Raw genomic sequence first — 12909 nt, 5'->3', positions numbered from 1 at the left:
TCAGTATAGTTGAAATAGCCCTCTGAGGCTATTCAGCTCGTGATATATAGCCAAAGCAATCTGATCTACCAAGAGATTGTTCTATATTCCTGGAGACCACTACTACTAACTACTTCGGAAATAGCTACTCCTATCACCAGGACAACCTACTTCTATGCTGGGTGCTCAGATTTATTTTCTCTCTCTCCCCCACTCTTGCAAAAACTTAAAATGATATGAAATACGCTGCAGCGGACCTCATGGAATCCCTTTCCCCACAATGCACCCAGGAAAATACCAGGGAGTGTCTTCTTGGTTTTGCACCACTTCAAGGTCAATTCTGAAGCTTTCTAATCCCACGCTAGTGTTTTGGGCGAGCCGAGTCATTCCTATTTCTGCTTCGGTGGAATTTATATCCAAGTTGGTTCACTTCCCTCTGCATATCTTGAAAGCAATCCATTTTGCCATTGGTGAGGATTTTCACTTTAATGTGCTTCCTACCTCTTGGGCTTAAATTAACCATCACTTGCTTTCCCTCTGGTAGTGGTTCAGCATCTTATCCTATACCTCGTCTCTTCCTGCTTTCATTATTAGAGCTTATCTCCCCCATCACTCAATCCAGCGGTTATATCAATATGCAATTGTAGCTGCAGCTACCGGAAAACGTGCCAACTTGCACAACTGATGAGATGCTATCATTTCCCCTTCACCATTCATAGTTGCTTTTAAACGAAAGAGAGAAATGGGGATGAGGCATTTGGGAAGCTTTCAGTACCCCTTCAGGGCTGTTGTCTAGTCCTTTTTTTTAAATAATCAATTTGACCTCAGATAGCTTCACTTCATAGCAACCTCTCAAAGGTTTTTTTTTTGAAAATCATTAAATAAAGGCATACTTCCTGTACTAAAAGACACAGAATAGGGGACACTCAGTTGTCTTATTTTGTGTGGAATGAAGGAGATATTTGCTATACCACAGCTGATTATAGCTCAGATAAGATCCCATTGGTCAGATGGAGGAAAAGGGGAGTTAGCATCAACCGAGTTATAATCTCTTCATCATTTCAAGGTTGGTATAAGTGACGGGGGGGGGTCACTCTGAAATAGCTTTGAGAGAGAAAGGGAGATGGAGAAACTGATGATTGGGAATTGCACGGAGCTTTATCCCGAGCTTATTCATTTCCACTACTCAGTCAGTAATAACCAAGTAAATATGTACAAACTGCATTTCTTTGTAATATACATTATAGTCAGCTCAGGAATTTTTGGATTCGAGGATGGTCTCAGGATGTCAAAAATTCAGAAAATGCCAAACTTGACTCTGCTGACATGTCTGTCTCTCCCTCTCCCTCTCTCTCTCACACAAACAAACACACACACACAAACACACACAAACATATATAAAAGAGAAACAATCCCCTATCTCTCCTCCATCAAGGCCGCCCTGAACAGAGGCTCTTGGCAGTTACGCTAAGCCTGGGTCTGATGTAGAGTATATGCCTCGACTTCTGCCCTAGCACAACTCTTGTTACTCAAGAAGGCCACCGTGTGCCATTCCCCAAGAAAATTGCACCTGCGGCTCAGTGCTCTCCAGAATCTATCATGCCACTTACCTTCAGCCAATACTTTCTTTCTGTTGACAGACCCCTGTGGATTACGTGAGGCTGTTTCGGGTCGCACAAGGCCTTCATTCTTGAATTGGCTTTGGAGCATACTCTTCCACAGCTTCTGCAGCTTCCAAAAACCACACAGCAGCATGCCTTGTGTGAGTTTCAGAGTACACCCCATTCTCTCATTACCTTTACAGCCTTCAAAAATCATATGAGAACAAGGCATGCTTTCAAGAATAGTTGTTGGTGGGTGTTGGTGAACACTGGCATGTCACCCAAAGATGCCATGGCATATCACCTTTCATACCCATGATAAGTTCACCATCAGGGCACTAAATCATCCTTCCCTAATGTGAGTAAGTTCAAAGGGGCCGAGGAAGACAATTTCAGAACTAGATTTCAAATTACAATATTGTTTTAAAATCACAATTGAAAAATACAACAATGCACATTTAAAATCTCAATGTAGAAGCATGACAAGAGAGAAGAATATATATATATATACAACTGGTAAAAATGACTGCAAATAAGGCAGTAATGTGAAAAGTTGCATTAAACAACTTCAGGATGTATGGAGTCCTCAAGTGGGATCAGTCATTAAAACGGTTAACTTTTTAAATGGCTTAAGAAGGAGTGGGAAACTCACTTCATACAAAAGCTTTATAGATTTTTCTACAAGCCAGTCAAATTCATATGGAAGCAAACAGTTCCAAGCCATTTAATTCTGTAAAGGTCATAGCTAGTATCCTGAGCAAAGCTTGGGAGTGAGCCAATACATTTAGAATAAGAATAGGGCGATATGCTCTGATTTTCATATGCCAATCAAAACCCTCTCTGGTAACTATATCAGTTGAAAGATTTTCAGAATATGGCTTATCATGTATCAACAAAGAATGGATCTGAGCCAGCTTTTACTTCATATACCTATCCCTACCAGCTCATCTATTTAACAAGACTATTCTACAACAAGGATGCACCACACATAGGTCCAATGCTTTTCAATTGGAATAGTTCTTATTATCCTTCAAAAGGTAAGATTCTGCAATTGTTTGCTTCGTAGGACACAACTGGCAAAGCAATATGCACTAATATTTGTCTAAAATCAGCTCAATTGCATACATTAAGGCACCGTGGAACCCCCTGTAAGATATATATATATATATATATATAAAACCACAAAATGGAGCAGAAGATTAAAACTCAAATATTTATAAGTAGTGCAAAACTAAAACTCATGAAATATATCTGGGAAACATGATTAGCAATATAAGCATATCCTTAGAAAAATTACTGTATTCTATTTTAAAAACAAAACTTCAGCTTTTATTGCATTTCTGATAAGTTTAAGGTTTTCCAAGTAGATTGAGTAGATTCAGAAATCTCTTATTTCTTCCACCCCCTCTTATTTCTTATCTGTCTTACTTCATTGTAGCTCCATTTTCTTTTTGTTTTTTTTACATATAATTTTATTAAGAATCTTGATTAGAAAAGTAAAAACGAAAACAAACTAAACTAAGAGAAAGAGAATAGAAAAGAATAAAAAGTGCAGAGAAAAAGAAAGAATATAAAGAGAAGAACGAATATAATAGAATGAAAACAAACATAAAGAAGTGGTTTTCAACCTTCATCAGAACAAGCATCAACAAACTTGGTGACTCTACACCCCCTATGTGGTTACAAATAGGTATCTCTTCAAACATATCCCATCCCTTATCCCATCACAAATTCATCAAATATCAACTGTTCAACAACTAGTGTCAGCAAAAAGTTCATAAACAGTTGCCAAAACTTTGCAAAAAATTATTTAACTCTGATCAAATAAACCAATTTCTTTTTACTTCTAACAGTCTTAATCTGATTTAATTTGATTTCTTTTCCATTCTTCTTTATCCCATCGTATAGATTTATTCAAGATGCCACTGAGTCTTTAACAAGCCTCTTTTTTAAATCCAATGGGAAAACATTTTCCAGGTCATTCTCCACAAATATAATTTGCTATTTCCTTTTTAGTTTTTAAAACTTTAGTCAGGTTCTTTTGCACATCCAGTAAAGCATCCTTATTCAAACCATTCTCTTGGCCTGTCATTTGTAGTTTAACTTGGGTCTTGTCAGATAAAATTTGCTCAACATTTGCCTCTGAGTAAAATAAGGCATGTCAGCATCCTTTGCCTTTGGGACAAAGAAATAAGAAACTGGACTCAGGGAAACACCAAGTGGCAGAATGGTACAAGGGAAAGGTTCCAGAGTCAAAGAGCCCTATACACTTGCCAGCTGTGGGAGGTCAATTTAAAAAGTGGCCATCACACTCAAATATGCTTTTCATCATGAGGAATATGAACACTATACTCCATCTGCTGGAATGAGTCCATCTCCATTGGGGGTTGTTTGCTCTCACCTCTCACCTTTGCACTATCATTCAACCAAGCCACAAGAGAGGCAGAGTAGGCCAAGAGTAGACCCACCTGTACAAGGATCTTGCTCCAAGCTCTTCTTTCTCAGTGGCATCTGCTGGAGTTAGGTTTAAGTATAGATACCTACACACTTGCTTGCTTGTTTCCTTTTCTCTCCTCAGTGCTCCTCTTTCCTGATTAAAATCCTGTCAATTATCCAGGAATTATTTCACAGATTCATCCATCCACAGATTCATTCATCCACAGATTCCAGGTCATAGCATTTAACATAAATGGAACAAAAGATCTCAGTGGTTTTTTTCCACTGGTACATTTTCTAAAGAGAGGAACAGGACAGAAGTAGGACTGGATGAAAAGGGTCAGTTTTTCCAAAAATATATCAGTTACATTTATCTCTGCAGAGGAAAACACCTGTTTTTTCTGCAATGTACAGAGCTGGGTGTAAACGACAAGAAACTGGGTACCTGTATGAATGAAGCACTAGAGCAAGACTACAAAAAGGATGCTAATAAACGAAACCACCTGAGGTTAATTATGATCAGAAGCAATTGGTTCTGGGAGCCTGGGAGGGGGGAATAGGACATGAAAGGTTAGTGAGGATGGCCTGTTAATGATCCCTGAAGACATTGGGTGAGCAAAGGGAGAGAGAGAGAGAGAGAGAGAGAGAGAGAGAGAGAGAGAGAGAGAGAGCAGCTCAGGTTACAAAGGCACTGGGTCAAAATAGCCAGTGTAAAGGACACATGGGGAGATGGTACTCCATTCCCATAGTAAGGCAGCTCTATATGGATGACATTCATGTGCCATAATTCTTTTCAATCTTTCCTGCTGTTTTGGCATAAGCCTGGGAACATCTTCTAAAACAGAGCCTGCCACAGAGGACATGGAGCATATGAGAGCTACATGTGCTTCCCCAGGCCCCATTCTGGACTCCTAGTGCATCCTTAGAATACTTGGATAAAACGTAAAAGCAAAGCCATCAATTTTTAGCACACTGTTTCCCCTTGTATTGGGAATTAAAGTAAGGAAACATTTTTATGGTTTAATTTCATCCAATCCAAGGGCAGCATTGGAAGAATTGAGTATCCATCTTAAGGATATATTTCCATGGATAAAATAAATCTAAGTGGCCCCCAGCAGTTAAAAATATCTTGATGCCACATAATCAATCAATCAATCAATCAATCATTCAATCAGTTCCATGTGCCTCAATGCTCAAGATCAAATAAACCCTGTTTGGTGCTTGGAATTTAAATAAAAAGAAAACAAATTGCAAAAAAACCCTATTACTCAGTTTTCCTGAAATTGTATTGATATTGGAAATAGATGATAACAAGAAAAGGGAAGATTATTGTCACTTGATAATTGACCACAGAACATATGCAGCATGTCCTTGATCTTTATTTCACAAACATCTGAAGGTGTTCAACAGCTCCAGTGACCAATTTCCTACTGAATAGAGTTCAAACTCTTCATCATCCAGAATAATTAGCTAGGCCATTATTTTTCTCCTTCTTTCCCTTTGTACTTACAATCAAGTGAAGTAGCAGAATGGGGGGGGGGGGGGGGGAAATGAACAGAGTACCAAGAGTAACACACACAGGAACAAATGCTCCATTGTTTCTCTTGGGTGGTTTCTCAACCAAAAGCAACCTTCTCCACCACCACCAGCTCCACCACCTCCAACTTAGATGTTGCAGTTTACCCTGCAAGTGGTAGATTCAGGAAGCTTAACATTTTTCGTACTGCAGCAAGTAGGAGCAGGTTTGGTTTAAGAAACAATCGAGAAATGTGATAAAGGCCTTTCCTTGCTGATGAATTAATGTGCTTTCACTGGTAAAAGAACAGCCTCCTTTAAAGAGTTTTTTTTCTTCCAGATTTTGATCTCCATCCAAAAGCTTTCTCTCATGCTAATTTCTCATTTTTACAGTTTGCATGCCAGGCTAGTGATTGGTCATCGTCTGATGAATGGCATGGCTAATATATCCAATCAGTCAGTGTCCAAAGGATTGGGGTTGACCATATCTTTCCCAGATGCCCAAGATAGAATTCTGGACATATCTGTGTCACCTGATCTATCTCCCTCAAACTGGGTAGGGAAACCCTGTAGTTTTTCATGCTTGTTATATTATTGTTGTGATGGAAGGACCCTGCTGGCTTCAGCAAGAAAAAAGAATCATTGCTGTTAAAACAAGAAGGACAAAACATGTTTAAATTCTTGGAAGGAAAATAAGGGCAGTGTCATGTGATCTAGGGAAGCCCAGAATAGCTGGGGGATGCTGGAGCTCCTGCCAATTGAAAGAAAGAAAGATACAGACTCCTCCACCACTACCACATCCAGCACCAGTGCCCCAAATCAACCTTCTTTACTTTAAATAAAAATAAATGACAAGGTATTCAATATTTTTTGGGAGAGTTCAAAAAAGTGGGTTCTATTCAACCATGCCTTCTTCTCCTTCTTCCACAAAACAGAAGCCACACACACCCCTTGAAATCCTACGTGTCCAGGAAACATGGAAACCAATGAAAAATATCCTGTGACATTCAGGCAGCAGAAAAAGTCAGCCAAACCCTGGGAGGGAGAGAGAGAAATAAAAGCGGTGTCATATGAGGCTTGGAAGAAAGAAGGACCTTCTTTTGTCCAAATTAAAACTAGCAAAACAATCTTCTCAATGGTGTTCCCCCCAGCGCACAAGGTTGGGTTTGGCGCTCCCGCTTTCCATGGTTGTAAAACAAGAACCTCCAAACTGCATATCTGTTGGGGAGTAAGAGATCATATGATCAGGGAAATGGGAGAAGAAACTCTTTTGCTTCCATCATAACTTGTAAGGCTTTCCAACATCCAACGTAGGGATTGAGCAAAAGAATGTGAGACAATAAAAATTCCCCCTGGGTTGTAAACTTTGCCCTCCAATGTGAGCTGGGGAGACTACCCTGCCTCTCACAAAGCACGATGTGTACTTAGGAGAAGGAGGGGAAAAAAGAAAAAAGAGAAAGAAATCAACGAGAAAGGCAGGTCATGGCCTCTTGGTTACTGAGCCTGCCCAGGCTTGCCTGGGTAAAGTATGATTTCAAACACCAATGCTTGTGAGCAGGACCGCTCCCCACCCTTGGCCTTCTTTGCTTCCCTCCATTCTGGGGAAAATAGCGCGCTTCCCTCCTCCTAAACCATGAGCAAACCGTGGCTGGGGGGGGGGGAGAGGCAAAGGAGGGAGAGAAAGACATTGTGGAATCTATTTATTTGTTTAAGCCAGTCAGTTTCACAAAGAGCCCAGCACTATTCTCCTTGAGCTGTGGGAGGGAGCAGGGGAGGAATTGTTAGAAAAGGGAGTTTGGCGAACCGCGCAAATGTATTACCATTGGCGGGGCTGCTCAAACAGAATTGTGCAACGGTATTATTCAATGGCAATCACGCTGCTGGTCTTTTCCCATAAATCCGCACAAGGAGCGAAATCCACCGTTTGGCTGAGGGCAATATGATCCCACAGAAGGAAAGTTCAGAGTCTTTCTAGACAATAGGCTCCTTGCGGATGGCCTCATTCTGGGGGCACCTCAATGCAGCAAATCAAGTGATCCCGTATGTTTCTGTTTAACGGATATTTCAAGCTAAAGTAAGAAAGAGAAGAAGCGATGGGGAAGAAGAGAGGGTTGCCAGTGCAAGATGGCAAGATATCCATGAAGGAGGCTCTCAGCCCTACGAGGAAGCTCAGGCAAGACGTCCACCCCAAAATAGCAAATCCCACTTTATTGTAAGGTTACATTAACATAATCTTGCAAGTCTGGATGTATTTATCTCCCCCTTCAAATTTAGCATCCAAGAAACTAGGTCCCTTCTGAGATGTTTGCCCCACTACCCACTCCTCCTGCAGGCTCAGTTGCCTCTTAACTGACTGTCTGCAACTCTTCCTTCTGTCTCCCAAGGTCATTGCCACATACGGTTACATTAGCAGGCATGTTCCTAATAAATGCCTCCTTGGAAGGATTTCTGTGGCATAGAGTATAAACATCTAGTTCTAGGCCAGCGCTTAAGCTGAGGAGAAATGGAATTTCTCCCAAATAAGTGACAAAATTAGTTCCCGCTTATATCTCTTCAGATACGCTAGAATTGTAATTCTCAGTATTATCAGCCAGGGTCATTTGTCATGCTATGAATTTTATTATCCAAAATGCATGGAGGACCTGAACTGGTAAAGTCCATTTTATAATGAGGACAATGCACTTTCGTTTCTTCCTGGGTCAGGCCTTAAATGGCATGTGTGTGTGTGTGTGTCTGCAAGGTTTGTAAAGTTTCATTGATAAACCCTGATCACCCCCTTCTTTGGCTGGCTCATAGAATAGAATAGCAGAGTTGGAAGGGACCTTGGAGGTCTTCTAGTCCAACCCCCTGCCTAGGCAGGAAACCCTATACCGTTTCAGACAGATGCTATCCAACATCTTCTTAAACACTTCCAGTGTTGGGGCATTCACAACTTCTGGAGGCAAGCTGTTCCACCGATTAATTGTTCTAACTGTCAGGAAGTTTCTCCTCAGTTCTAAGTTGCTTCTCTCCTTGATTAGTTTTCACCCATTGCTTCTTATTCTACCCTCAGGTGCCTTGGAGAATAATTTGAATCCCTCTTCTTTGTGGCAACCCCTGAGATATTGGAAGACTGCTAACATGTCTCCCCTAGTCCTTCTTTTCATTAAACTAAACACACCCAGTTCCTGCAACTGTTCTTCGTATGTTTTAGTCTCCAGTCCCCTAATCATCTTTGTTGCTCTTCTCTGCACTCTTTCTAGAGTCTCCACATCTTTTGTACATCGTGGTGACCAAAACTGAATGCAGTATTCCAAGTGTGGCCTTACCAAGGCATTATAAAGTGGTATTAACACTTCACGTAATCTTGATTGTATCCCTCTGTTGATGCAGCCTAGAACTGTGATGGCTTTTTGGCAGCTGCTGCTGCACACTGCTGGCTCATATTTAAATGGTTGTCCACTAGGACTCCAAGATCCCTTTCACAGTTACTACTGTTGAGCAAGGTACCACATATACTGTAGCAGTGGTGGGTTCCGGATCCCGGTGCAACCGGTACGGTGCAACGGGGCCCGGCATCTCCCATATGCACACATTCGCGCGTCCTTACCTCCACGATGCCTCCGTGATGCTCCAGCTGCTCGGCGGAGCGTCGCGCAGGTACCGTACTCTCCGTGTACGTGTGGGGAAGAGCTCAAATACAGGTAAGGAGCTTGGGCAGGCAGGTGGGCCCTCTGGAGCACCATACCAGAATGGTACCCGGTGCTCCCGGAAGGCACCGATACACCCGCACCGGGGGGGTACCACCTGCAACCCACCTGTACTGTACCTATGCATTTCGTTTTTCTTATCTAAATGTAGAACCTTACTTTTTTCACCATTGAATTTCATTTTATTAGATAGTGCCCAATGTTCAAGTTTGTCAAGATCCTTCTGTATCTTAAGCCTGTCTTCTGGAATGTTGGCTATTCCTGCCAGCTGGGTGTCTTCTGTAAATTTGATGAGTTCCCCATTTATCCCCTCATCCAAATCATTTATGAAGATGTTGAAGAGTACTGGGCCCAAAACAGAGCCTTGGGGTTCTCCATTGCATACTTCCCTCCATGAAGATGCAGTTCCATTGAGGACTACATGTTGAGTGCGGTTGGTCAGCCAGTTACGAATCCATCTGGTAGTGATGCTGTCTAACCCACTTTTTTCTACTTTATCTATTAGTAGCTTATGATCTTTATCACTTTATCAAATGCCTTCCTGAAGTCCAAGTAAATTATATCGACAGCATTCCTCTGGTTCACTAATTTTGTCACTTTGTCAAAGAATGCAATGAGATTAGTCTGACATGATCTGTTTATGACAAAACCATGTTGGCTTTTGGTTATTACTTTGTTTACTTCTATGTATTCACTGATTCATTGCTTGATTATCTTTTCCAGAATCTTCCCTGGTATTGAGATCAGGCTGATAGGTCTGTAGTTTCCCGGAACTATTTTTCCCCTTTTTTGAAGATGGGAACCACATCAGCTCTTTTCCAGTCCTCTGGCAGTTCCCTGCTGCTCCAAGATCTCTGAAAGATATAGTTCAGTGGTTCTGAGATCTTGTCTGCCAGTTCCTTCAGAAACCTGGGGTGTAATCCATCCGGTCCTGGTGATTTGAACATGTCTAGGGTAGACAGGTGCTCATTTACCATTTTCTTTCCTATTTTAACGTGTTCCTAATCTGATTTTTGTGGTGCTGTTTTTGATAGGTTGGACTGTTTTTTCATATGCTCAGCTTTACTGGTTTACCGAATAAATCTCAATGGCAAGGCACACACTATAAATATGAACCAGGATCTCAAGGTTTTTCTTATGCATGAAAAGTGACACCTGGGATAGGACTCCCCCATCTACTTCCCTCAGATCCCCTGGGATTACTTGATCTACTCCCAGATTTAGGTTTTAGTGAGATACCTATGCTTTTTTTTAGAACTTAGCACTTAGAGTAACACAGCTGGAAGATACCTTGTAGGTCATCTAGCCCAAATTGTTGTATTTGTGAAATACTATGAAAATCAAGAATCCATCCATAGTAAATTTAACATCAGACAATTTTATATTGCGAATGGTCCAGAGATAACTGTGAGCAGGTAGTAGAAATAACTAATCTTGTTCCAAATGATGGCTTTTCTTGGAAGAGCAAATAATTTCCTACATTTAGATATTGACTGAATTGTCTGAAGTTAGTCCCTAAAATCTTGAGCAGTGACTATACAGCATGGAATTGAAGACCAAAGTTTCTACATAAGAGGAGTTTGGATCAGTACGTTTATGATTTGGTTGGTTGTTTACAATATTTTTCCTCCTCTCCTCCCCCCTGCCCAGCTCTTCTACAATCTATCTTCTTTCCCAATTGGTCAAACGTGAATACCTCAAAGCACTTAATTGACTGGGAGAAAATATACCATAAGCCTTTCTTTTCTCTCTGGTTCTTGCTGTCCTTTTTTCCCCTCCCCCCTTTTCACTGAGCGTAGAGGCTGGCATCAATCCATCTTGGCAACAATCTGCTTTCACTTGCTAATCATTCTAAATATTGAAAATCAACGCCGAGAATAAACAGTTCTGCAATGGGGCCAGTCTTTGCTCAGTTTGGAAATGCTAATCTAGTCGTCTTTGTTTCCTTCTGTGGATTTGAAGCCTTGCCTTCTGAGCAAGTCACAACTGATGGATCTCCGGACCTTCCCTCCACTCTCTTCTGTTTACATTTCCCCCCCTCTCATTCTGAAAATCCAGCGCCTTTTTACATTTCTTGCTAGGGAAAAAAAGTAAGGAATGGTGCAGAGGAGCAGAAGGGGTGGACACATGCCGCATAGTAATGAAGAAACTAGACTTCAAAGTTTAGGACTTTCCAGCTTCTGGTGTGAAGAGGGTTCCAGAAGTTCAAATACTCTCTGTTCACCTGATTCCTTATTGTGCATAATGAGACATCACAAGCATGGACTTTCTAAAGTGTGTGTCTTTGTGAGTCAGTGGGATTCAAAATTTATTACCAGTTCTGTGGGCATGGCTTGGTGGGCATGGCATGGCTTGGTGGGCGTGGCATGGTGGGCGTGCAGGGGAAGGATACTGTAAAATCTCCATTTCCGCCCCACTCCAGGGGAAGGATACTCTCCATTCCCTCCCCCACTCCAGGGGAAGGATACTGTAAAATCTCATTCCCTGCCCACTCCAAAGGAAGGTTACTGCAAAACCCCCATTTCCTCCTGATCAGCTGTGACTCGGGAGGCAGAGAATAGATGAGGGTGGGGGAGGTCAGAGGTGGTATTTACTGGTTCTCCGAACTACTCAAAATTTCTGCTACTGGTTCTCCAGAACTGATCAGAACCTACTGAATACCACCTCTGGTGTGAGTGATTCTAATCCAGGATCAAGCAGGATATTCAAAGCGTGATAGTTTTATTATCCAATTTTCTTTCTCCAGTCTTGATATCATTGAATTTTAATTCTGCATCCTAAATAATGTTAGGATTCACTAGACAAGCTTTGCTTTCCTATTCAAACTAATAGCCATTTCACATATTCACTAGGTTACTAGGTGGTAACAAAGAGAGGTTGTTTGGTCATCTGGAATTTTTGCATCATAGATCTGATCATTCTTTTATAAGCCAACTTCCTATTAATCATTTTAAGAAATATCTTTCCTATTGTTCTTTATGCCATGAAATATCCATGGATAATTACCATTTTGTGCTGTTCACACAACACTGTGAGCCAAAATCTAACCTTCTTGGTTGGGCTCAGATAATTTAATTGAGTTAAAAATTACTGGTTGGTTTATGCAAAGCTAGTATACACTTAAAACAAAAACCTCTACAGGTCAAAACACAGCAAGTATTGCTGATCCAGCGTTATAATCCAGGCACCCCAGACTGCAGACAATACTTTTGACCCAAGTAATTGCTCTTTGCAAGGGCAAGCCAAACACCCAGAGGCACTGGCACAGTACGTCTTCAGCAAAATCCCTTGGGATGGAAATTCCCTACCAAGAGAGTGCTCAGAACTAATGATGTTTAGATGATTGCAGAAGGAGTATCTATGATAGCTCAGCAATGGAAGGAGAGAGTGTCATCTTTTGTGCTCAGGTTTATAAGGTTCCCAAAATTGCTGGGCTGAATCTAAACTGCCTTTGATTTGAAAAGTTAAATGTGGCTGAAATTGTACCAGTGAAGCTTACACAGAGAATGTACTGCAAAGGTTCAGCCATGAATAAACCATGCTTTTGGAAAATGACAGGCCTCCTTGTGTTGCAGAAAATGACAGGACTTAGACGTCTCGGGATCAAGGAGAGGTTTATTGGCAGCCAGGTTCAGAAAAGCTAGTCAAAGGCTAGCATGCAACTTCTGAACAACCCTCCTCGTGGAAGC

This window comes from Natrix helvetica (assembly GCF_964273705.1).
Source record: "Natrix helvetica genome assembly, chromosome: 1".
Classification (NCBI taxonomy): Eukaryota; Metazoa; Chordata; class Lepidosauria; order Squamata; family Natricidae; genus Natrix; species Natrix helvetica.
Note: the sequence above shows the minus strand (reverse complement) of the source record.